Genomic DNA, 27779 nt, shown 5'->3' on the forward strand with positions numbered 1-27779 from the left:
TGATTGTTAAGATATACTTTAAGAATGTTCTTAATAACACAGAAGGTGATGAGACTGAGAACCAACACGGGGACATTCACTTGAAACAATCCAAAAAGCCAAGTGGGTACCCATGTGATGATGCTCTCCAGCAAGTCTTTTGTTTGCACTCCATCAACCTTGCTTGCCATTTTCCCCTGAAGGGTCCTATCTCTTGCATGGCAGCATTTAATGTATCCCAAGCTTGGTGCAAACACAAATTCAATGGCTGTTGGGAGGTCTAGCACAAAACGATTTTGAAGGGCCACCAAGTGCAAAGCCCTCCTCGCCTCTTTATTTTTGTTCAAACCTCTTGCTGTTGAATTTGCCAGCTACAATAACTCATACCGGTTAAGCGGCAGCCATTTTGAATTTGCTGCAGCATGTACTCCTGGAAGCAACAATGAAGTATAGAAGGTAGCAGCCGTGGAGAACAAGCAAAACTCATTGGGATAGCGGCCAAGTTCTCTGAGCTCATTTTTGAAAAACAATTATTTTTTCACGTTTCATTCTCCTCATTAGTTTTGCTGCTAATTTTTCCATGCCATTTTGTCCTGCAGAGCAATCCTCATGGCAGTGCTATTTCGAGGCGCTACTAGTGCAGGCCTGTGCAAGGTGACAACTGCACACACTCCACTCCAGTCAGGAGGAAGCTAGGCATGTACTTTGGATTCGCAGTCCCACCAGATATCTATAACCACTGCTGTAGCACCCCGCGTCAGTGCTACATTGTTTACCACCTTAGCACAACCTGATTAAATCCCCAGGAAAATTGACATCAGTGACATACTCTACTACCTTATGCCATGTTTCCTCTTTCTGAATCGTTTGTGTTAATTTGACGACATTGTCTTGGTACACATTTTCTCCTTCATCCACCCCTTCATCCCACCAGTTAACAGCTACCATTTTACCCTGGAATAATCTTCTAGTTCTACAGAGTGGCAGGTGCATTAGACATTCCGTCTTCTCATAGGACACAGCTTGGGGTAGGAAAAGGTTGGACACTCCTATGACATGGGGAATGAGAGAGCAGACATAGCATGTGCCATTTACTCTCTCTCTTCACACACGCATCATTTCATTGTACCAAACATTTCCTGTTAATTAATTATGCTCCTCTTCAGTGCCATGGTGGATGCCCCCCTCATTGTTCATATTTCTTTTCCCATCTTTCTTTTTTAATTAATTTGTGATTCATTTTTTCTTTAAAAATCAAATAAAGCAAAAGTGTAATGCTATACAAAAAACATATTAGCATCATCAAGCTCCAGAAAACTAAACATGTCTTTTTCTTTGCTACACATTTTCCATTAACCCTCTTTTGCCATTTTTTTGGTATATTCTTGCTATGGGAGAGTGTGCTCTTGTCTTTGTGAACGTTGGTCATATGTAGCAATCTTTGCCAACCTTCAAGTTTGACAGCAGTTGGTGTGGAATAGATAATGGTGTGTGGGCTGGTGAGGCACTCCTCTTTCAACTTTCTGATGTGGTTTTTTACGAGGACCATGTCTCCCAGATGGAGAGGTGCTGTTGGGGAAAGTGTCAGTTTGGGTCACGTGGTTGTCCAGATTGTTGTTTAGGCCTCCTCTGCAAGGATATCTATTAAATGGATGTGTTAAGTTCATTGAAAATTCCCCCCAGAATAGAAGAGGAAGAGTGTGCATCAGAGACTGTATGCAATGGCAGAATAGGCACATGCATTTTCCGCCCAATAACAATCTCATGAGGAGTTAGGTCGGGATCTCCTCCAGGTCTATTACTCAGCGCAAACAAAGCAAGAGGTAAACAGTGCACCCATGATTTTTCAAGCGTTTTCATAAGATTTGCCAATCACATCTTCAGCAGTCCATTAATCTTTTCTACCAAACCGTTGGCTTGAGGATGGTAAACGAGTCATAGTTTATGCTTTATCCCAAGGATTGTTGTTACCTCCTTTATTAAATCATTAGCAAAGTGCTAACCATTATCAGAACAAATTTCATCTGGAATCCCCCACCTTGGGAACACCTCACTCATAAGAAATTTAGCTGCAGAACAGGCGTCATTATTGGCACACAGGCCAGCCTCAAGCCAACGTGAGCATGGACACACAACTACAAGCAGGTACTTGTAGGAAGTACATCTCTCTTGCATATTAACATAGATCATAAGCAAGTGCCGGAAGGGCCCTTCCGGTCACAGCAATGTTCCCTCTACAACTCACAATGTGCGATCTGGCATACATTTCAGGCAGGTCATGCAGTTATTTACAAACTCTCCGACATACTCATAGAAATTTGGCACAAACCAGTCTTCGCTTATCTCTGCAGCAACAGGCTCTTCTGATACGTGAGCAGGCTAGTGAAGCTGTTCCAATGCCAATTGTAACCGTTTTTTTCTGCATAACAACCTTTCCTGTGCCTTCATGTCACCAGACCAAGTATGTTGGGGACAAAGAACATCCTCGCCTCTTTCATAGATCATTTTCAGTATCTGATGCTTCTCCCTGCAACTCAATGATCTGCAATATTGGGGTTACATTAAAGTTTTCTGGCAAGGCATATTTTTCTTTGCTCACTTTTAATCCTGCAATTATAGGTATTTTTTTTCTTTTTTGCTAGGTAACAGCACATGTGACCCCTTTTGCAGATAAGCTGTTTCTTTTGCTGCTCTGTCTGCTCTTTCATTTCCTAGTGAGATCAAATATTGCCCTCCAGTATGGGCTTTGCTTTTTAATAATGCTAACTCGACTTGGAGTGGGAACATTTTTAGTAGTTTACTCAGTAATTCTGCATGCTGAACTGGAGTGCCATAATTTCTTTTTAACCCTCTCTTTTCCCATCTTGCTAACCCTGAGCGCACTGAGGAAGTAACATAGGCTGGAACAGAGAACAGTTTCACTGCTTGACCTCTGACATGTTTAGTGCTTCAATCAAGGCCACCAGCTTTGCTTCTTCTGCAGAGTAATGTTTTTGTAGTCGCACCTGTGAGTACACTATCAACTCCCCCCTTTGTGTACTCATTGTCTATGCCCACCACTGCACAACTTGAATGCCTTTGCCCTGTGGTCCAGTCAATGCTGGAACATTCGTCAATGAAAATCATGTCCCCACTTCTATCACTTCCTCCTTAAACAGGGGGTTACCATCAATCCTGTCTATGCATGCTATGCAGTCATGTACATCCCCTTTCTCTATTTCTTCTGCAATGAACTCTGCTGGGTTTAGGTCCTGCGTCTCACCACTCCTATTTCAGGCTTTGATAGTATTACCTCATACGCTGAACATCTCTGAGTCATCAGTGTTGATTTTGTTTTCTACAGTATTGCAGATAATGCATGTTCCATGTACAACGCTACAGGGCACTCCAGAGTTATCATGGAAGCCTTTTCAATAGCAAATGTAGCAGCTGCAAGCGCCTGCTCACATGGGAAATATCCCTGCATCACTGCATCCGGTGACTCATTGTAATATGCAAGTGGTTTGTGTCCCTGTCCCTTTTTCTATCTCAGTGCTGCTGTCATTACTTTTCCATTTGAATGTGAAAACAGGTGAAACTTTTCTTTGCTAACTAATATTTTAGCTGATCAAAGCTTTCGCCCATTTTAGCTGTACATTTTATTTGTGTTTTTTTTTCTGTGCTTCTTTTAGTGCTTGCAACAATGGCCTGGTGTATGTGGAATAATCAAAAATACATGTTCTGCAGTAGTTGCACAAACCCAAAAACTGCTGTATCTCATTCACTGTTTTTGGTCACGGAGTTTTCTGTATTGCCTCTCCTCTTTGCAGTATTATTTTGCTCCCGTCTGCTGACACAATCTGACCCAAGTACACCACCTCTTTTTGACAGTACTGTAATTTCCCTCCACTTTGTATCCTTTGTCTGCTAGCAAAGTCAGTAGAGTCACTGAATCCCTACTACACTCCTCTTTTGTTGGGCTGCACAACAACAAGTCATCAACATACTCTATTACTGTGCTTGCAACCTGCACATTTCTCAAGTCCATTTGTATTACTCTGTTAAAGATGCTAGGCCCTTCACAGTACCCGAGAGGCATTCTAGTATGCTTGAATTGGGGTCTCACAATACGTAAAAGCGGTGAGATGACTGGCGTCTAGATGTAGTGCAATGGAGAAAAAGTAATTTTTTTAGTCAATCGCTGTGAACTAGTGTGCCTCTGCTGGAATACTGCAAAAAATTATTGCGGGGTTGGGGACCAATTGGCACTCTGCCTCAATAATATTATTCAGAGGGCATAAATCCTGTATAATATGCCATCCCCTTGCTTTCTAATTCAGATAGATAGCTGTACTGCAAGGTGATAAACTCACCTGTATTATGCCTTGCTGCCCTAGGGCATTCAGTGTTTTGTATATATGCCCTTGGGGGTGTCTTTTGAATGCAGCAATGGTGCTACAATATGCTGCGGCCCTATTGTCAGGGGTAGACCTTTTATCAGAGGAACTTTCCAAATTGTCCCCGAAAAGCCGTGTGTGTCCAAACATTTCTTAGATAATGGAAATCCTTTTTCCCTACTGCATGATCTGGTTGCTCCAATATCTATAAGAAAGGAACATCCCCTCTGTCCTATCTGAACTACTATCTCATGTTCCTCCTCCGGGTCTACAGTTACTGCTAGAATAGGAAACATTTGCATTCTCGTGGGCATGCTTATTGGGAATATGTGTATGCAGATGTCGTAAATGGGTTACCACCCACCACTGTCACTCCCATGTATTGGGGCACAGTATTCTGTTCCTGTATTGTTACCCCTTCTGATATTTGTGTTTGCACTGGTGCCTGAAGTGTGGCCACTGTACCTTTAGTTCCTGCCATTTCCCAACCTTGTACCCACATTTGTCTTTGGGTAGCGGGTAGAAATACCTTGTGTTTGAGTGGGTTGTATCTGTAGTTGCTCTTGCTGCAGCATTACCTGCACCTGTTGAGGGGTCTGCAGCATGTATGTCTGCTGTTGTTGCCCTGCCTGTGCAATAAGTGGGCATGTTCCTGCAAAATGTCAAAAATTCCACATGCGAAGCTCTGTACTCTGAAATGTGGTGTCATTCCCATGTATCCCTTTCCCTTTCTGAGTGTATAATATCCTATCCCAGTATGATACTGGTGCATGTACCCATTTCCTCTGCCTACCTGCATGACCCCTGGCTGATGCTACTGCACGTTTATGAAAGCAAGTTGTTGCTGCAACTGCCGGTTGGGTGGCACCTGAGTGTAACCTGGCTGCATTATTGTGGCCACAGGAAGCCCTCCTTGCTGAACTTGTGGAATGACGACTGGTCCTGTGAATACTGTTCCCACCATATGTATTTTCACCAGTTTTTTCTGAACTAATTTATTTTCCGCTTTTGTTGCATTATCAACTGTCTCCTTATCCTTCTCCTGCTTCCTTTTGCAATAGTGTAACATTGTTTCCTGTATCTCAGGCCACCCCTTTGCCTCAATTCCCACTGTCTAAAGAGGTCTGCACATCTGCGGGGAGCACTCTTACTAGGATGTGATAAAATAAGAATATGTTTTCATCCCATGACTGTTTATTCTCATGTATCCACATTTCTAGTATGGATTGTATGTGTTCTGTGGGGTCCTCATCAGGCTTCATTTTATGAGCCAATTTAGAGCCCATGTCTGACGTATCTGGATACAGCTCCCTTAGAGCCTTCCAAACATGTGCTTGATAGTTGTTAAAGGGTGCTCCACTGTGTATATTAGAGCTTAATTTTACCCCACTGTATCCAGCCTGTTGCCATATTTTGTCACTTCTTTCCCCGACCAATACTGCCAATAAACCTTTTATATCTCCTATGGCTAATGGGATTCCTGTTGTCTCTTTTCTAAAAAATAAATCCACTTGCTCGCCCCTGCCATCAATAATGGTAAAATGTACACTTAATTGTCCCTGTCGATTGTCTGCCATGTTATGTAATGAACCTCACCCCTCGCTTTCTGTAAAAGGGGCATCTGTTTGCAAGCTCTGTGTTTATTGCTACGTTGTGGTTTCTTGACTACCGCTATTCTCGTATTACTACTCAAAGCTTATTTCCCCAGTCACCCAGTCACTCTTCTCTTTCTTCATCTTCTCTCTCATTTCTTCTCCTTTCCCTTCTCCTGTGTGTTAAATTGCATGTGTTTGTTTTGTCATTCCCATGATCGCTGTCACCACTGTCTTCCCAGTCTGATATAGTGTGCCCTTCTTCTGACGTATCAGTTTCACTATTGTCCGAGTCATGTCCCCAATTGTCTATTTCAAACTTTATGCGTCCCGCTGTCCGCTGTCCACCACAGTTTGTTGTCTCATTTTAAGCTGTGCTCCTTTGTATGTCGCTGCCAAGTATGAATACATATTTTCCATAATATATGTTTCAAATGTTCCCTTCCGTGGCCATTCTTTATAACACTTTCCCACTATGTCATGTACCCACTCAAATGGTACCTTGATATTTTATCACAATATTGTGGCAATATTCTGCACATTTGATTATATGGGGGCATCCATCCAACAGGACATCATTGTCCCCCCTTATTCCTTTTTATTGAAACATGCTTGTCTCCCTTTTCCCTCTTTAACTCTATTTTAAACCTTTAAACCCTCACTCCTTTTTCAATCAATCCCACTCACTCAATTGTATACTTTCCACTTGATCACCCTATTTCCATTCGCTCTGGCTTTCTCTGCAGGCCCCACTCTTTCACACTTTGCACACAATGCTTGCACACAATGGCCTTCTCCACAGACCCGCCTTGTTATATCCTATTAGTACAGAAATTGCCTTCTCCTCAGGCCCACCACTTTAACAACGATGCCCTATGTTAGTACATTTGAAAAGTTGTTACTCCCTATCCACTGCATCATTTACTCGTGCTAAGCGGCAATGCAACTTATTTACGCCGGGGCAATTTGAAACCGCCATGGTTCTTTTCAGCTACATTAGAAATTGATTCTGAATAATAAAATGGTCATGCATTCATTATTCTTTGGTGGAACCAGTGAACTCTGATCTGTGACCCCAAAAAAATAACAACCATTGTACACTTCTTTCAGCACTGGCCTGGGATCGCAGACTCTGCACTAAGTCACCGGCCACAGAGGCTTTAGATGAACACACGTTTTTTTCAAAAGCAAGCTTGTAAGGCCTATTTACCATCTTTTATCCTACCACTAAGTTTGATTATACATACCTGTACCCCAGTATTTATGAGTTTGTTTTATTATTGATTCAAATTCACAGATATCAGAAAGGGCCACCTCCCCTTTTACTGTGCTACTCTCACAGATGATAAGTGTGTTCCTTTATACCACATTGAACTTTCATCTTTATTACAACCTCATGCAAGTGGTTTGGGATAAGGATGATGTGTGGGCATGGGTGTGCACCTATTTAGTGAAAAGTTACCACTCCACAACTTCTAAGGACCTGCATAATTCTTGGAATTGAATTTGAAACATGTGTGAATTTAAAATACACGTCGTGTGCATTTGGATGCAAATGTGGTTTTATTTTAATCGCCTGAATGCATATGCCTCCACCTCCGATATGGGGGTAACTGCAATGATGCTTTAACTGCAGTGATGTTTTGGGGAAGTAAAACCAGTGTTTGGTGGTATTTCTGAGGTTTTTCACCTTGTAATACTGTGAAATTCATGTTTTCTTTTTTGGAGGTAATTCCACTGGAGGAGTTAGCACTGAAGGAATTCTTAAACGGGAAATCATATTTTGCCTCCTTTCTAATATATATTGGCCTAAGCCCAGTCTCTCTGCGAAGAAAACCACGTTGCAAAGTTCCGATTTTAGATCGACTTCGCCACCATTTTGGGATCATCCGCCATTTTGATTTCTGTTCATCTGTAATTCTGTGTTCTAAAATGGTGGACTGTGTTTCCAACTTGTAACCAAGCCTTCCTGACCTTTGTGCCCAAGTTAATGGTTAGACTGTCTGCGGGCCGAATGTTTAGACTGGGTAATGAGACCTTGTCCCGTACATGACGTGTGGTTTTAGGATTGTCTGCACCAATAAGCCTCATCCACGAATATACATCGAAGACAATGTAATGCAAATGTCGAGCGTGGACACTGGCTGTAACGCATTGTGAAGGGATATGTGCTAAGGCTTACTGCTAAATCCTGGAATACACTTTGCCATTGTAACTTGTCTGAAATGTAAACAAAAGTAATCTGTGTGCATATTGTTGTATGAGCCATAAGTGAAGTTGGCACAAACTCTAGACCACAGATTATTAACCTGCAGAGGGGCTGGACATTATTACTAAATTGTATCAAAGTGCAAATGTCCAGATGGCCAATACCTCTCACTCCTCACACTGAAGGGCTGGTACTCACTGTGAAGTACTGAGGGCCAGATAGCTATCTGAATTTGTTTCTTTGTAACTGTGCAGTAGAATAAAGATCTGTGAATCTTTATAAGCCCATGTTTGGTGTATTTCCTTTTGTGGTACTCAGCCTCGATATTTCCTTTGCTTTTACAGATGGCGCCCGAATGGGAACCCTCAAGATTGATGCCATCTCGTTGAAGGTTGACATGGCTATCGGACCGCGATCAGACGGTGAAAAAGGGGACCCCTTTCTTGGATGAGAAGCAATACATCAACAGTACCGCACGACCCGATCCCTGGATGGTGAGCCCGCAGTCCGAGATGGCATCTTGACGAGGGTCCATATATCGAGGCGGGCAGTTTTGCCAAAATCACCAACCACGTGGGTCCTTTGCAGTCCTTTGTAATCCGATCGGACCTCCTTTGTCCTTTGATCAGGTGAGTCGTGACCCGATTCTTAAGTATCCTGATAATTTGTTTGGCGTATTGTTCTTGCAAGTACAATTATTGACCAATTAACAATAGGAATCAGATATGCCTGAGAAATTGTCTGCCTGCTTCAGGGCTTTATTCCGCAAGTACAGACAATCTTCGGAATTTAGCTGACCGGCGCCACAGGAGGGGTCTCCGGCGTGTACTGTGTACTGTAAGCACGGCATTGGTAGTATAGTGTTTAATGATATTTGGCACAGACAAACTAGACATGCTTCCGAACGTCAGTGGTCAACCAATGGTAGTTTTGAAATTCCTCGTATAGAATATTTAGAGTCTATATTATCAAAGAAAAAGGCTAGACCTGCAGCATTTCACTTATTACAGAATTGGAAGAAAGAAGCTGTGCAGCAACTTAAAAGTAGAGAGAAACATGCGCTCTGTCACATGTCCAACGCCGAAAAAGCGTTGTTGCACGATCAAAAGAAACAGTCTGAGTCAGTTAGAAATATGGATAGGGATTTTCAACTTGGTATTCAGAAAATGTATCCGTCTAAAGACTTTCATGTATCTGATGTGTTAATTGACAAACTTCTAAATGAACGGAGGCCTGGTGCCACTGCGCCACCTCCATATGTACCTATTGCTACTGTTTTGCCTCTTCCTGCAGTCGTTCCTCCTCCCGTAGTAATTCCTGCTCCTCCTATCGTTCCTCCTATTGTTCCTCTTCCTCCGGCTGTTGTTCTTCCTCCTATCGTTGCTTCTCCACCTGCACCTTCGCCTTTGCCTACTGTTACGGGTCTGGTAGATTTGTCTTTTGCACCAGTGATAGCACCTTTGTTACCGAAAGTACAAGATTTGTCTACTCTTCCTCTTCCGAGTGATTCTGTTCCACTTGTAGCTGATAAGGGAGTGGAAGCAAAGATTGTAACTTGTAATACTGTGTCTAAAGAGAGAAAGCATCATTTGACTGCATGGGCTTGACAATGCATGGAGAAGGGTGAACAATCTGATGTTTTTGCCACACTCTCTAATCTAGACAGTTTTCCTGTGAAAAATGTTTTTATTGAAGGTTTGGGAATTCATTTATGTGTAATGTGGAACAGATTGGATGATATCGGTCTCCCACAAGGGTTGAGGGATCTGAATGTTTTAGCATATTCAACAGATATTGCGGATAAAGTATATGAGCACACCAAGAGGGTTTTTGAGTATAGAAGGGAGTTGGAAAAGTTACAGAATGAGAATGAAGAAATTGATGGTAATAGTTTGAACGCTATTTTTGTACAGAAAAGGTTCCTTCCTTGTTGTAAGTCGATAAGTGAGGAAACAAGAATTTGCATAAAGGATGCGATTAGATGGATTTCAGACATGTCGATATCTCCTGTAGAAGTATATGACACGTATAGTCAGTATACGCCCGAGATGCAGAGGAAAGTGATACAGGTTATGGTAGAATACCTACAGGATGAATGTATAAAAAGAAATATTTGTTGTCCCGGAGAATTATTGAACATCTATAAGAGAGCTTTTTCGTCTGACACTCCTTCAGCTGCTTTAGCGCTCGATTTAGCTCTGTTGCTCAGTAAGCATTCAGAGTTTCCTATCTCTCAGTTGCCTATGAGAGAGGTTCCGCCGACATTTGTCCCAAAAGTTGAGATTCCAGCTAATGCCGCAGCAGGTACTGCTGCTTATGACATTCCTGCACATTATGTATCGCAGTTTGTTCATGTCCCGTTCTCAAGACAGGAAGTGAACACCATTAACAATCCATTCCCGATACTAGGAAGAATCTGACAGGGTTCTATAAAGAGATAGAATCTCTCTTGCAGTCGTCAGTATTTACTCTGAGTGATATAGATTTGTTATTTCTCGTGCTCTTACCTATTGATTTGTGGAAACAGATTAGGACTGTAGACGATGTACCAGGGTTAGGGGACACATGGGTTAATATAGTTAGACTAGATAGAGAAAGGCCAGTTGGCGAGAGACCGCCACAGGTAATACTGACTTTGCCTGATAGAATAGTCACAAATCTAAAAGCCATAATCCCGGAAAGAAGGATTATTTGGGATAAACTTACTGCTTGTGTCCAAGGGAAGTCTGAGGGTGCTACTGAATTCTTTAATCGGTTTGAACAAGTATTTTCAGATTTCAGTGAACAAGATTTGAGCACAGAGTCTGGAAAACGACTATTTGTAGACAAATTTATGCGTGGATTGAGCCTGACATCCAATCACAAATTATGTCTTCTGAGAGCGCTTGGCAAGCTAAGTCTCAGTGTGAAGTGTTGCATATGGCTCAGTACTATAAGAACTGAGTCAATAATGAGAAAGAGAGAATCGAAAAGAGAAAGGGAGACCTGAAAACTAAAGTTCTATTGCAACAAATTGTTAGAGGCCCTAAAGGGGGTAATTCACAATTTAGGGGACAGTATGCTCCACAGGGTAATGTGCCGTTGGGTCCTATACACGCGAACCAATGTGCTTATTACAGACAAGAGGGTCATTGGCGAGCACAATGCCCGATCCTCCAGCAGAGGTCAAATAACACATTTGGTAACATGGGTAGACCATCCAGAGGCTGCCCTGGAGCAGGGGGTCCTGGTAGAAGTCAGTTTTCTCAAAATGTGCAACCTTTTTCACAGGATAATCAGGCACTAAGTGTGGATAATAGAAACATTTCTGATAATCCTGCTGCATATCTCTCTGAAGACCTTCCTTTTGATGACATTTTGTTTCGCTAGGATTGCCCGAGGCAGGGTTTGGGAACAACGCCTATTCCCATTAATCAGAAAGGTCCCTACGTTGAAATGATAGTGGGAAATAGGAAACATCTATTATTGATAGATACAGGAGCACAGAAGTGTTCCATTGACCATTCACGGGTTCCAAACATTCCACTGTCAGGGCAAACCAATGTTTCTGTAGGGTTTTCTGGTACACCAGTAGTTTGCCTAGTTTCTTCGCCGGTACCGATTACACTAGGTCCATTCACATACCACTGTCCATTTCTTTTAACTACGAACTGTGGAGAGAATTTGTTGGGGTTGAATCTGTTGAAGGAATTAAATACAGTAATTCATTGTTCTTCGGATGGAGTGCATTTGACCAATTCACCACAGCAACTTTCTGTCTCTCAGTTCTTGACTAGACCTTTGCCGCCGGAATTTAATGATGTTCCGGAGTGTTTATGGGCAATTGATGACAATGATGTCGGTGTTCTACAAATTGAGCCTGTTAGGATCATTTTAAAACATGGAGTAAAGTTGCCACGTATTCCTCAGTATAAGATTTCGGTTGATGGTGAGCAAGCTTTGAAGTGCATCGTCTCCGATTTTGTACATTGTGGGGTAATTGAGGAAATTGCAAGAAGTTTGTGAAATAGTCCGATTTTGCCTGTGTATAAGAAAGGCGATAATGCAATTCCTTTTCGTTTTATCATTGATTTATGCGCCATCAATAAGATTGTTGCTCCACAATTTCCTATTGTGCCTGATGTGACGACAATACTAACCATGATCCTGGCTTCTGCTACTCACTTTAGTATGAATGCTTTCTTTAGCATTCCTATACATAAGGATAGCAGATACCTGTTCGCGTTCACCTTAGGGGGACGCTTGTTTACATTCACCCATGCACCGCAAGGTTACATGGAAAGTCCAAGCATCCAACGGCCTCTGCTTGAATGGGGACAAAACTGAAATCCTCATTTTAGGCCAGAAGCCCACCCTTGCCAACCTCAACCCACTCTACACTAACTTTAACATAGACAACTGCACTATCCCAGTCCTATCATCAGTTAAAACACTAGGTGTTCACATAGATGCCACCCTATCAATGGATAAACAAGTAAGCGCAATAGTCTCGGCTTCGGCACTGAGCACTAAACTCATCAATGCAATAAAACCGTTCCTTACAAAAGATAACTGCCTGTCCATCGCTAGAGCCACAATTGGAGCCAAACTGGACTACTGCAACGCGCTCCTAGCCAGCACCTCCAAGAACAACTTAGCAAGGCTCCAAACCACCCAAAATAATGCTCTTAGAGCGGCTCTCAGCATACCAAAAAGAGAGCACATCACCGTAGCCAGGAAAGCCGTCCACTGACTCCCAGTTAAGGACAGGATTGCTTTCAAAATCCTGACCACCACGCATAAATGCATCAACCCCACAGCACCATACTACCTATCTGACATGCTGTCTAGATCCCAATCCACAAGACCCACCAAATCCACATACACCAACTGTCTCACCATACCACGCATCAATAGATCTAAGGCCGGAGGTATAGGCTTCCACTACCTGGCACTAAGCTTTGGAACACACTGCCCACCAACCTCAGATCAGAAACATCTCTCCTCTCCTTTCGGAAACAACTTAAAACTGCTCTCTTCAACTAACTTGTGCACCTGACCACCGCTACTATCTCTATGTACAAGTACTCAAGCATAACCATTACCCAATGTAACCAAGTGTACAACTCCCTGTAACTAAGTTTAAGAAACACTGTAACCAGCGCCACGATGCCTTCGGTCTGATGTGCGCTTAACAAATGTGAATAAATAAATAAATAAATAAATAGTAGGGCTTTGAAAGAGCAGCTTGATACAATTGAATTGCCTACCAATTGTACACTGCTTCAATACGTAGATGATCTACTTTTGGCTGCTGATTCAGAGAGTGCCTGTAAGGAGGGCACCGTGTTGTTGCTTATTCACCTAGCAAAACATGGACATAAAGCTTCACTGAAAAAGTTTCAATATTGTTGACAGGAGGTCGCCTATTTAGGCTATCTCCTGTCAAAGAAGGGAAGAAGGTTGACGCCTGAACGGATTAAAATAATTTCTAGCATGTCTGTCCCAAATACACAGAAGGAAGTCAGAGCCTTGATAGGAATGGCTACTTACTATAGGCAGTGGATCCCGAACCTCTCGTTAACGATTAAAACAATGTTGGCTCTGACAAAGAAGGGCATTTCTTTGCCATTGCTGTGGAACTTGGAACACCAGAAAGCGTTTGATCTGCTCAAGACTGCACTGTGTTCAGCACCAGTTTTGGGCACACCAAATTATGAAAAGGCCTTTGTGCTGTATGTGCATGAACATGATGGATCTGCTTTGGCTGTATTAACGCAGGAACATGGAGGGAAGAATAGGCCATGCGGCTATTTTTCTTCCTGTTGCATGCAATTTGCCAAAATGTTTGAGAGCTGTCGCTACTGCTGCTCCGTCTGTAAAACAGAGTGAGGGTATGGTCCTAGGCCATGCTTTAACCCTGATGGTACCTCACTCTGTAGATGTTTTATTAAACAGAACACAAACGCAACACCTCACCTCCGCACGATTAACTAGATGTGAATTTATCTTGTTTGCATTGCGCATCAAAATTCAGAGGTGTTGTGTATTGAATCCGCCTACATTTTTACCTTTCCTGCAAGGTAATGCTTGCAGTGACGAAGCATCAAATGACTGCTTCTACACCACAGAGCAAGAGACTAAAGGCAGAATCGATTTGAAAGATACACCTTTGAATAACCCACAAGGGGAGCTGTTTTGTGATGGCTCCTGTTTCAAACCTCCGAATGGTACATCCACGGCTGCTTATGCCATCACCACATTAAGCATGAGTGTGGAAACCAAGAGAATCACGCATAACTCCGCGCAGGCCGCAGAGATTATAGCATTGACTCGATCATGTGAACTTTCCGAAGGGCTTACAGTAAACATATATACTGATAGTCAGTATGCTTTTGGGGTGGTTCACAACTCCGGTAGACTTTGGGCAGAACGAGGTTTCTTGACCTCACATGGATCAAAGATCTAATATGGCTCCTTGATAGTACGGTTACTCTCAGCGCTTGCACTCCCCACTCAGTTAGCGATCATGAAATGTGCAGCGCATCAGAAAATCATAGATGAAGTAGGAAAAGGGAACGCTTTCACTGACCAGATAGCCAAACAGACTGCCACTGATCTCAATTCAGAAATGTATACTGCAAGGGAAGCCACCAATGTTTGTACTATGGTTGAGGGTATCAAATCTGTAAAGAATATTTAAGCTGATGCCACATTAGAAGAATCTAACCAGTGGGCTGAGGGTTTGGCAAGAATGGATGATGATGGGTGTTGGGTGGACAAGTTAGAAGGAAAATAGTTGCTACCAGATGCGTACATTACAATGATGGTCGCAATGGCTCACGTGCGCACCCACATCTGTGCAAGTAAGGTTTCCAAAATGGTACAAAATGTCTGGGTGAATGATAAAATCCCGAAAACAGCTGAATGTTTTGTTCAGAGTTGTATGATTGGTCTACAGCATAATATGAGAAAGGGCACATCGACACCAAGGGGTAGTTTTGGTCCACCTTCTGTCCCCTTCTAGGTCATACATTTTGATTTCATTGAAATGGAGCGTTGAAATAACTATAAGTATGTATTAGTTGTTCTCTGCACCTTGAGTAAATGGTTTGAAGCATTTCCTATTAAAGATACTACAGCAATGACAACGACAAAAACCATGCTTAAGGAATATTTTCCTAGGTTTGGTTTGCCAAGGGTCATCTGGTCGGACAATGGTCCACATTTTATCGCTGCTGTAATTCTGCAGATATGCATGGAATTACAGATCGATAAACGGTTCCATTCAGCTAGACATGCTCAAAGTGCTGGATTGGTAGAGAGACACAACAGAATCATAAAGAACAAGCTCGTTAAGATGTGTGTCGGCACCAAAATAAAATGGTCGGACACCTACAGATTGTGTTATTATCAATGAGAATAACTCCACAGACTAGGACTGGGCGCTCCTCTTTTGAGGTGGTTATGGGTAGTCCAGCTAACATTTGGAATTTGCCTAAGCCAAAGGCCCTGCGGGACATTGAACATGTACTTCTTTCCGACTACTGTGACCGGTTAACTAAAAATCTGTATTTGATTTATCAACAGGTGTGAAAAGCCCTCCCAGTCAAGTACGAGGGCCCAGGTCACAACATTCGCCTGGTAGCTGGGTGTTGATAAAAGCATTTGAAAGAGCATCCTGTCTCGCACTGCATTGGAGGGGCCCTCATTAGGTCCTACTGGTCACACATACTGCTGTACGAGTGACTGGACAAAAGCACTGGATCCACGCGTCGCATGTCAAGAGGATTCCCTTCCCTTTGCCACACGATATAGAAGATACAGATAATCCTACCTGCTCTGCTCCCAGTAATCACGCAGCATTGAGCAGTATCAAGAGTGCTTCGGAGACTCTCTCTGAGCCCGTGAGGCCTGGAGAAACAGACGCTTTATCTCCACCTTCTCCTACAGATTCTTTTTCACCATTGTCAGGTTCTATTGCAAATCCACCACTTCCATCAGGAAGCAACGACACGTTGTTCGCAGATCACGCTGTACCAGGAGTCACAAAGTACGATCTGCGTCCACGGAGCTAGACTTACTGCACGGTTCAGCTGTGCCAAACGGAAATTCATCATAGTGTTTGTCTTTTGGCCCTGTCTTTTGCACACAAGGAAATCTGTTGGCTAGGGAGTGGGAAGGACTAAGAAAATGCATGATCAGGTGATCGCCAGCAAATAACCTCTGGAGTATTTCGTTTGAAGAAACAATGCCTGCAATCGCTTGCACTCGTACTGAACAAATAAGTGACTGTGTGACCTATCGAAACAATGGACAATCAAATGTATGGTCTCTTAAAACGTATTGTTGTTTTGTGATTATGTTAACCGGCTTCGCAATAGTAATTGCCTTAGGATTTTGGTATGTGGAAGAAGTACATTTGCTTGAAACTCTTTTGCCTACTGAAAATGTACCCACTGCTTCCACACCTTTCATGCATCTGCACACTCTATCTCCTAGAGACTCTCAACACAGACAGAGTTACCACAATAACATGTTATTACTCATAATGAATGCCACCCATGCCATTTTTAATAGGTCTAATTTTTGGGTCTGCTCACATTTACGGCAACACAGATGCAAGGGGTTGGGCTGGTATATTCATCCTTTACCTTTGACTACTGCATGTTATGCTTCTTTAAGAGCACTATTCTTTGGCCGATGGAACAATAGCATTGCAGGGAACTTTGATGGAATGAATTTGAATGATTTTGAGAAACGAGTTCTAACGCCCCTGGGATGCTCACTTTTCATGAATAGGAGAAAGCTTAATGTTCCTTCTATTAGGCCTTCTGATAGACTGTCTCGTCCTTTTCAATATTTGATCTCTTTCAAGATGTCTCCTATAGGCAATAGGGATGCCACGCCACCTTCCTACACTGTTAACCACAGCCCCGATTCAGTTTCTTTCTGCATACAGAGGAATGGTACTCAGTCAATGGGTGATTTCAAGGGCTGAACCAATGTTGCAAACTTTACCTGTGAGGACAGACCTTTGTATGTAGGCAAACCTGTCTATTTCATTTGCGGTAATGAAGCTTTCCCATGGCTACCTAGGGATTGGCAGTGAACCTGTTATTTAGGAATTCTGTTACCCGGGGTATTCATAGCAAGCACCATAGAAATCTCTAAAGCTCGTCCAAGGCGGTATGAGAATGGCGATACTTCATCACAAGTTCTGGGTGACGTAGAAAAAACCTGGTGTACTTTTTTTTTTAGAGTACTGGAGAGGACCATCATCCGGACCACTGACATACTCTGTAACATGACTTTAGAACAGAAAGCGATAAGGTTAGTGGCTCTACAGAACTGGATGGCATTAGACGTCATCCGGGCTGAGCATGGTGGAGTATGTAAATTAGTGCGGTCCGCTTGTTGCATTTTCGTGCCAGATTCCTCCCCAACCATCTTCAAGACTATCCAAAATCTGCACGTCCTTAGTTCAGAAGTGCATGTTCCCGAGGGAAACTGGGATCATAGCGCTTGGTTCTGGGACTTCTTACGATCTTGGATGGAAGCTACTTTCATTCTTATTGATTATTCTGGGTATTCTGTTGTTTTTCTGTTGCTGTATACAATGTCTTCCTGGCTTATGTTCAGTGTTAAGAGGATGTTGTGCACAGACGATGGGAGCATTAGGACACAAGGTATGCGCCCCGGAAAGAATGACAAATTAATTTGTGTTGAAAGAAATGTCTGTTACCGACCTTATGGCGATCGATATATCTGATGATTTTGATTCAGGGTGTATGGACATTGAGACGTGGACTTACTCATAAAGTGACTAGAAGTAGTTTAGCGCTTGGCTTAGGCCAAAAGGAGGATTTGTTAAATGGGAAATCATATTGTGCCTCCTTTCTAATATAGAATATAGTGGAAAAAAGGCTAATACTTGCGCTCAGCACACTATGAGTGTAAAATTAGGATTGAGCTGTGTTGCAGATGTCTGGGCCATGTATCCACTAATGCCTGGTAATGTAGAAACTGAATGGATTGAAAAAGACTTGCAAGCCGTGCTCTTCCTATGACTAAAGAATAATTGGACATAATTATTCATGAGGTCCCATTCTTGCACTTAGTGATCATTTATTAATAATACACATAGAGGGTCAGCCAACATGTGTTTCAACTATAAGTCATTCTCAAGGCTATTTTAGTAAAGGTAAGATATATCTGTGGTTGATAGAAGATCAATCAGTCAAGTGCGTTTATTCTCCGTAGATAGAAAATGCGAGTGTCTAATAATCACGAAAATGCGTCTTTAAACATTCATGTCCAAAATGTCCTTGGATGGTAGCAGGATTCTAAATTAAAGCGTTCTGAATAAAAGGGATCAATCCCATGTATCAGTGTCGGTGTATTCTCGGACGCGAGCACTGTGTGGTTGCAGCGTTTTAACTATCCTGTGTGTGTGAAAGCAAAATCCATTTTGCCTCCTTTCTAATATATATTGGCCTAAGCCCAGTCGCTCTGCAAAGAAAACCGCGTTGCAAAAATCCGATTTTAGATCGACTTCCCCGCATTTTGGGACATCAGCCATTTTGATTTCTGTTCATCTGTAATTCTGTGTTCTAAAATGGTGGACTGTGTTTCAACTTGTAACCAAGCCTTCCCGACCTTTGTGCCCAAGTTAATGGTTAGACTGTCTGCGAGCCAAATGTTTAGACTGGGTAATGAGACCTTGTCCCGTACATGACTTGTGGTCTTAGGATTGTCTGGACCAATAAGCCTCATCCACGAACATACATCGAAGACAATGTAATGCAAATGTCGAGCGTGGACACTGGCTGTAACGCATTGTGAAGGGATATGTGCTAAGGCTTACTGCTAAATCCTGGAATACAAGTTGCCATTGTAACTTGTCTGAAATGTAAACCAAAGTAATCTGTGTGCATATTGTTGTATGAGCCATAAGTGAACTCGGCACAAACTCTAGACCACAGATTATTAACCTGCAGAGGGGCTGGATATTATTACTAAATTGTATAAAAGTGCGAATGTCCAGATGTCCAGTACCTCTCACTCCTCATGCTGAAGGGCTGGTACTCACTGTGATGTACTGAAGGCCAGATAGCTATCTGAATTTGTTTCTTTGTAACTGCGCAGTAGAATAAAGATCTGTGAATTTTTATAAGCCTGTGTTTGGTGTATTTCCTTTTGTGGTACTCAGCCCCGATATTTCCTTTGCTTTTACAGAATTACCACCATGTTTCTGATGGTAATTCCTCTAGCACTAACTCCTCTTAAGGATTTTGCAATTGAGGAATCAGCACCGATTTAATGTTGCTTGTAATTTGGCATAGTGGCAAAAGCGGTAGTTATTCTGTTATTGCCACATGTTAGCATGATCACCAAGCTTGTAATGATGTCAATAGTGTTTTATTTGGGGAATACATCAACATGCAATGTTTTGTGAAGAGAGTTGTTGCATAAGAATTTGATAATTGAACTGACCCAGGGCTACTGGTTCTATAATGCACCTGGTGCTGATCTGGAAACCATGGAGGGTTCAATTAATTAGACGAATCAATAAAATAAAAAGAAAATTAAAAAACACCATTATTCATATTAGTTTATATACTTGAAGTAAAACAACTTTAGTTAGAGGATTCAGACCCACTGGGAGCGTCCAGCGAGGGCTCTTACAACTGGTCCAATAATGCTCTGGTAATTATGCATGTCAGAACCCTTTTTTACCTGAGACTGGTGTGTCCTTGTGTGCTGTGGGCAATGCATGTATTTTAAACCACTTTGACACTTGTCAAATGTAACTGAGGAGCCTATTGGCTCAACTATAGGTAGAGCCCCTTACTTGCATCAGCCATGTGTGTGTATCAAGCATATTTTAGAGTCCAAGATATTGATGATATGTGCCAATAAAAGGGTCATTTTGGGTAATAAGAAAGAAAGGTCCAAATGTTACTCTCAAAGACAATATTTTAATCAGTAATATCTTATTCTTTTCAAAAATCAGTTTTTTATATCAGGTATGTTTTCATCTCACTAGAATGCAGACCTATCTCAAAGTGAACTGCTTGTCATGTCTGCCATTCAGCATAACGATGGGAGCAAGAAAAAGTCCATATAGAAACTTCATTTATATGGCCTTGCTCAGATGGCCATAGCAACAACACAGTGGTCAAACTCTGCAGCCAAAATGAATCATTTTGATTTATACAAAGCTAAACCTGGGGAAAATAATAATAATCTTAGTTAATGGTAGCATGGATTAAAATAGGAATTGGGCATTAGATTTGTGACTTCTTAGCTGAAGCACTTAGTAGTTCAATGTGATTTACTCCTTCTTGATAATGTTCCTCTCTTCCCCCATTACTAAGAATTAATACATTCCTTATTGACCAATTATCGTGAGTCCAGTCTCCTGTCAGATCCACCTACTGACAGCAGTTCATATTAGACACCTGATCTCACTGCAATAAAGCCAAGACATTGGTTTCCCTCCACGTATTTTAATACATATCCTTCGTGAATTACGGCACTCTTAACCATATTTAGAGCACATCGCGATTTGGGCAGTTAGTGGGAGCCTTGGCGCTAATAGCGCTGTATCACAAGAATGCGGGCACACGCACATAGCCCCAGCGGTAATGATAATTGTGCCCGATGTAAACAGCACTAGAAAGTTGGCTACCGGCCAGAAATCCAGTGCTATTAGTGCTACCGCCGAGCACTGGCACAATTGGCATGCGCAATTCGCACTAGCAGGAGATATGGCACCACTGGAATGGGATACACTACAGTGGCCATTTTGTAAATCTCAATCCATTTAAAATCAGAGTCCTTGGCGGCCATCCACACTTGCAGACCATCAAACAAGTCTCAGGAGAGGGCAAGGGGCAATGCAGCCCAGGATCGTCCATGGAATCCCAAATTCATAGACGCAGCAATAATAGTCCTGTTGGTTGAGGTTGTGGCCCACCATGGTGAGCTATATGGAGCCAGGCAATAGTCGAACTTCGGCCAGCGCCACAACTAGATCTGGCAAGCTGTGAGCCAGAAGGTTTTGGCAGTCCGCCACGTCCCCCAAGACAGGGAAGACTTCTGCAAGCGATGGAATGACATGCGAGTCCGGGGAATCCTGTCCCACCATCGACCAGACAGCATGACCACACAGGTAGGCTGACCATCTGTCCAGCCTTGAGTAAAGAAATGTTCACTGGGCGACCGCTAATTTTGGCTGTAAAACAAGGTAAACTAAATGTGAACTTCGAAGTGATTGTACTAGGTTGTCAGCATGAGTTTATCCCAAAACTGTGTGGCTGCTACACAGATGCAATTTAAGTAAAAAAAGAAGTTTGGAAAAGTTACTCAAATGCGCCAACCTTATTCAAAGAATATGTTCAAGGTGAGTCAATTCAATTTTGTTTTTATTTTGTACAATAGATCAAAGAACATTGAAACAAAAATTGTTCCATTTTGTGTTTGCTTCACATAATTTCAGTCCTTGATACAACTTGATATAACATTTAAGACGGCCCCAGGCAGACACTATAAATTACAACAATAAAAATAAGATGGAAGAAGCTTTCAATATGAGAGAAGCACAAGCGAACAAACTTTTTCTAAGACATCGTCAAACTAGTCCATCCTCCTCAAAACAACAAAACAAAAATTCATTAAAGTATCTATTTGAACAATTAGAAAATCTGAGCAAAAGAGAATTAAATAAATGGTGGGAGATAAAAACTTTAAAAATGTATTTGGAGGTCAACAGAATCCCTAGAGACCTCCGGATTTGCATTTTCCCGTCTTTTGAAGATGAAGACATTACAGCCCTAAATGATTGAGTAGAACTATTACATAAGACTTCTAAGGAAATGATGATACGGCTTATAAATCAAGCAGCACTAACCCACGAAAGAATTATGAAAGACATAGAAGACACAAAAGAAGTAATTAAGGAACTTCAATGCCCAGAGATCACATTTAAGAATTATCAGATCCTGGATGAATTTTTAGGTAACTATGAGATAGTACTCAAAATCAAAAAACAAAGAACGTTCATCAGAGATGAGAATGATTATATCAATAACAGAATATTCAACTTTCAAAGAAAATATGATGCCGGTACTAAACAACAACCCAAAAAAAGCAAAACCCTGTCCTCAAGTAATCTTTCCACTCCATCTACTTCTGATTTAGAAACATCAAGTCATAAGGAGGTACAGCAGCTATTCCTACAATTGACATCACAACAGAGAAAAATCAAGTTCCCAAAACCAAGCTACGTCCTTTTTTGGAGGAAGTACAAAGACACAGGATCAATTTGCAAATAAGCAATCCAATGTATCGCGGACCGCAAAAACAACAAAGATCTCAAAATACCTCTCACCAAAACATCATAGAGGTAGTATAGGAGGAAGCAAAACAAGGAGAAACAAATCAAGGAGTAGAAACAAGAGCACAAAGACAAGGGAAGAGAAGGTGAACCTCATCATAAATTTATCAGAAGATGAAGTTACACCAGCATTAACTACAGCTTTAAGCAAGGGACTCTCTTTTAGTCCAACGTATAAAGGAGATTATTTTCAGCTACAACTAGACCTGCATACATTTTGCAGGAAATTAAAGTTGAAAAAATATTTTGAGGAAACAACTTTCAAAAAAACTATTTGTCAAACAATTTCTCTCGTCACAACTCACAGAAAACAATGGTTGAAGACACTGTGGACTTATTGAATATTGAAGAAGAACAATTTTACACCAAGGAAACATTCCTAGAAGAACAAGGTATCTCAACAGACCTAATGGAAGAAACCAGCTTAAAACCGAAATCGACATTTGTGCCAATCTTATCTTCAGAAAATGTAATTGATGTATTTCATAAGGCAGTCAGCAATAACATACGGAAGAATTATCTAAATAAAAAACACATGAAGACAACCTATAACCTAACAAAAGAAGAAAAACAGGCAATTAAAGATTTGTCTAAAGATAAGTCAATAATAACCAAAGCAGCAGACAAAGTAGGAAAAATTGTCCTATTTAACAGAATTGTTTATATCAGAGAAGGATCTAAACAACTTAATGTAATGGAATGTTATGAGAAGCTAACCAATAATCCTATTCCTGACTTGGAAATTCTCTGGAATGATACGATTAAAACCTGGCATGAACAAGACCTAATAAGTGATAAGAAATATCAAAGTTTTATATGTTTTGCCTAAAGTTCACAAAACCTATAAAGATTTTCCACCACTTCGACCTATCATAAATGACATTGGATCAATAACAGAAAAAAACTTCACAATACATTGATTCTCATCTACAACCATTGGCAGCAAACTTAGCTTCATTTGTCAAAGATCCAAAACATATCATACAGCAGCTAAACCTAATACCATGGGAACCCAATTACCACTTTGTCACATTGGATGTAGTACAACTATATACAAGTATACAACACCATAAAGGTCTGGAAAGCACAAAGTTTTTTCTCAAAACAAGATCTGTTTCATTTCTTGAGCAAAACAAAATGATAATTGAAATGCTACATTTTTGTTTGCACAATAATATATTAATCTTTGACAATACCATCTTTAAACAACTCCAAGGAACTGCAATGGGGTCGAAATTTGCCCCTCATACGCAAATCTTTTTATGGGTTTTTTTGAATTGCAACATGCTTGGAAACATCCACTTTTCCATACAAACATCACATTTTGGGGTTGTTTCATAGACGACATTTTATTAATTTGGGAAGGAAACATGAAAGATCTGGACAACTATGTAACTCATCTCAACAAAAACTCTTTTAATTTGTCATTCACGAAATTAGCCAGTGCCACAAACATAGAATTTTTGGACCTTGAACTTTTTGTTGAAAACGCACAAATTCAAACAAAGTTATTCACGAAACCTACAGCTGGAAATAGTCTTCTCTATGCAACATCTCATCATCCAAAACACAATGTGCACAGTATTCCATATGGGGAGATTCTCAGAATTAAAAGAAATTGCAGCACTGTCTCCACCTTTCAAGATAATCTTCGACAAACCCATCAAAAATTCATACAGAGAGCCTATGGAACAAAAATCATCAAAAAAGCAACTATCAAGGCAGAACTTGTATCAAGGGACTCTCTTTTGAAAGACAAACCAAAATTAGCAAAAACAAGTCCAAAAACTTCTTTCATCACTACATACAGTACGGAAGCAAGTAGGATCAAACAAATACTCAAGAATCACTGGAATATTCTTCTCACAGACTCAAGTCTGCAAAAACATCTGGATAATCATCCAAATATTTGCTTCAGAAGAGCACCGACTATTAAGAATTTGATTAGCCCAAGCGTTCTGAGTCCATTACCCAATGAGCGGAAAATCTTTTTTCAAATAGCAAATAAAGGAACTTTCAAATGTGGGCACTGCAAATTATGTCCGTTCATAAAACAAGGCACAAAAGAAATTGAACTACTGAATGTAAAAATTAAACAAATTAATCAAATGATGAACTGTAACTCCACTTTTGTTATCTATGGGACAGAATGTACCTGCAGGAAGCTATACATAGGGAGTACCATAAGAAAACTAAAAATAAGAATGTTTGAACATATAAGAGCAATCAGAAATAAAGATCTAAGATCCCCCATCTCAATACATATATATCATCACGAATCACCCAGATGTTGACATTTTCAATTTGAGAATTTTTGGCCTGGAGAAAGTGACTCTATCTCTGAGAGGAGGAAATAAGGAAGATTTATTATGAAAAAATGAATGCAAATGGATTTGTATCTTGGATACCTGTGTCACAGGTTTAAATTGTGACACGGAAATGTACAACTGGCTTTAAATATCTCTATATTTTTTTGTTGGTTGTTTATGAGGTTTTTATCGCCTGTTTATTTTCTCTACATGTATGTCACAATTAGAATTGATTTGCTTAATACACATGATCTAAAAATTATATTATCCTATGATCAAATGAGAATTCAAAATCAGCCCACAAATCATGTTTGCATGAACATACCACAAAATTTAAATAATTCGTCAATAAAAAATAAAAATGAGCACATATATAACTTATCTATGTAGAACTAAAAACAGAATAATTCTTAGCTGAATGACCAACAAACAATAATATTCGAAAATAAATAGGTATTTATAAAATATGATCAATTTTTAGGAAGGTTTGAGTGTAGAGGTAGTTTTACCAGTTCAAAATGGCCGTTGGCACGTAAAAACGTGCGCAATGACGTCATCGTGTCACGCTAAATCACGTGGTCGTGGCATGATGACGTCATCACGGCACGATCGCGGCATAAATAGTAGGAATCAGCCAGGGTAAGTCATCCTTTTACTCGGATGCTTATCATGGCAAAGGATCGCAAAACAAGAAACAAGTTAAGAGTATTATTTCTGTAGAACTAAAATCAGAAAATTAGTATTTAAACTGTGATCCTTTCTCCAAGTGCACTAACAAGAAAAATGTTCTTGTTGTTTCTTTTCACCTTCCTCCCTCCAGTTATAACACAGAACTTTATCAAAAAATTGGGATAAAAAGGCAAACCCTGAAAAAATAAAATAACCATCAAGTTTATTTGTTCATCTATTTTGAGCCTGTCAAAATTAGCTGGATATATGCTGAAATCATAAGAATGGTGAGTCATTACATAAAAAAAATGCATTTTTGGGTATATAAAAATTAACAGCAACATTTGATATGTATAATTTAGCATTATTCTAAATGAAATTTTGTTTTTTTCTTTCTTTTTGCAAATACACCTCCTCTCCTGATGAACCATTGTTAGCAGCAATGGGGAAACACGTGTTGAGAGAGATATAGTTAAGCACAGATAATCAGATTAACAAAAATAATTTTTCTTGAAGAAGCTACTAAACTATAGGTGTGGAGCTAACACCTTATATCAAGTTGTATCAAGGACTGAAATGATGTGAAGCAAACACAAAATTGGAACAATGTTTGTTTGAATGTTCTTTAATCTATTGTACAAAATAAAAACAAAATTGAATTGACTCACCTTGAACATATTCTTTGAATAACGTTGGCACATTTGAGTAACTTTTCCAAACTTCTTTTTTTACTTAGGCTGACTATCTGTACTTGACCTGACACCCTGGGAGGAAAAACGCAGCACTGTTATTGACATGGAGGGGATTGAAGGAGTTGGAGAATCTAATGTGGGCGCTGGCACCCAGGAGGCTGAAGGTGAGTGAAATCCCCCCCAACCCCACTTTGCATATAACTAGGACAATTTTGCACAGCATTCCCCAGTGGAACAACCCATGAGCCAGGCACTGTGACTGGAGGCAGTACGCAGGAAACACCACAGGCACCTATGGCAGTACCCATATTCCAGTGCACCAAGGTCAGCCCTGTGAGGCATAGCAGTGGGGTGGGCAGCTAAGGCACACATCCAAGCACCAGTCATCACACAGCCATGGTGGGGGCACAGCAGTGCCCCATTGGGACCTGGCAGTGACAAGCACCAAACACCCCTCAATCATCATGCATAACAGTCAAGTTGTAAATGGGGACATGATGCATGCAAGCGAAGCAACAGCTAAGTCTCCAATGTAGCCCTTCCATGCCCCCACAGCCATTTTCATTTACCCGAACCCCCGAGCACCTGTCCTCATTGCAGCTAATCCACTCCCAGATAAAAGCAGACCAAGCCTGTGCATCAGTGCAACAATCCCATGCCACAACCCACACCATGTGATCATGCCATATATGACAAAACACATGTGATGGAATGTCTCCTGATGCCATCCTCTATGTCTCCTACAGCCATGCAAGCTACAAGAGACACGTCAGCGGATGAGGATGCAGCTGGCCCATCTACATGTCTGACCCCCTGTGCCACCACTAACATCAACTCCCCGCAAAGGGGATGCAAATCCACCCCAGGCACAAGGAAGCCCCCACCACATCTCGCCGCAACAGGGTATCACTGACAGCATAAACCCAGCCAGGCACACACCAGTACACAGTGAGCACGACCACTTGACAGTCCAGGGTGCCATGGAGGACACAGCCCTGACAGTCACCCCCAGGAGGGACAAGCGGCAAGCAGCAGCAGCAGTGATGGGCAGCATGCAGCAGTGGCCCTGACACCTGGCCACAGTTGCCCCCTTCCACCACCCAACACACCTGAAAGCCCAAATCGGCAATTGCACACACCGCAAGGCGATTGGTCCAAGCGTGCCGGCAACATGCAGGGACCCCACAACAAGACGCTGATACCAGCTCCTATTGCTCCCACTTACCAGCCCCGCCAGGTGACGTACCACACCACCACCCCAACTGACAGCTGACCTGGCCCCAGTCATGGAGCGCCTAGATGAGTTGGAGGCAAAAGAGCGGCAGATGGAGACTATTGCCACTGCACACAGACAGCATATGCAAGTGATCAGTGAGGCCATCCAAGCAGCCACAAGGAAGGATTACACGTGACAATGCGCAGACTAGGAGAGTCGTGGAAGCGTGCAGAGCATCTCTGACTGGGTTTGGTCGAGGGTACGCTAGCTGTGTGATGGGGTCTCTACGCCCTAGCTGAGCAGCTGAGGGAAGAAAAAGCACTACACCCCAGTAGCAGCAGGTGGCAGCATCCATAC

This window comes from Ambystoma mexicanum, chromosome 6q, assembly GCF_040938575.1.
Source record: "Ambystoma mexicanum isolate Mex_15411 chromosome 6q, UKY_AmexF1_1, whole genome shotgun sequence".
NCBI classification, from domain to species: domain Eukaryota; kingdom Metazoa; phylum Chordata; class Amphibia; order Caudata; family Ambystomatidae; genus Ambystoma; species Ambystoma mexicanum.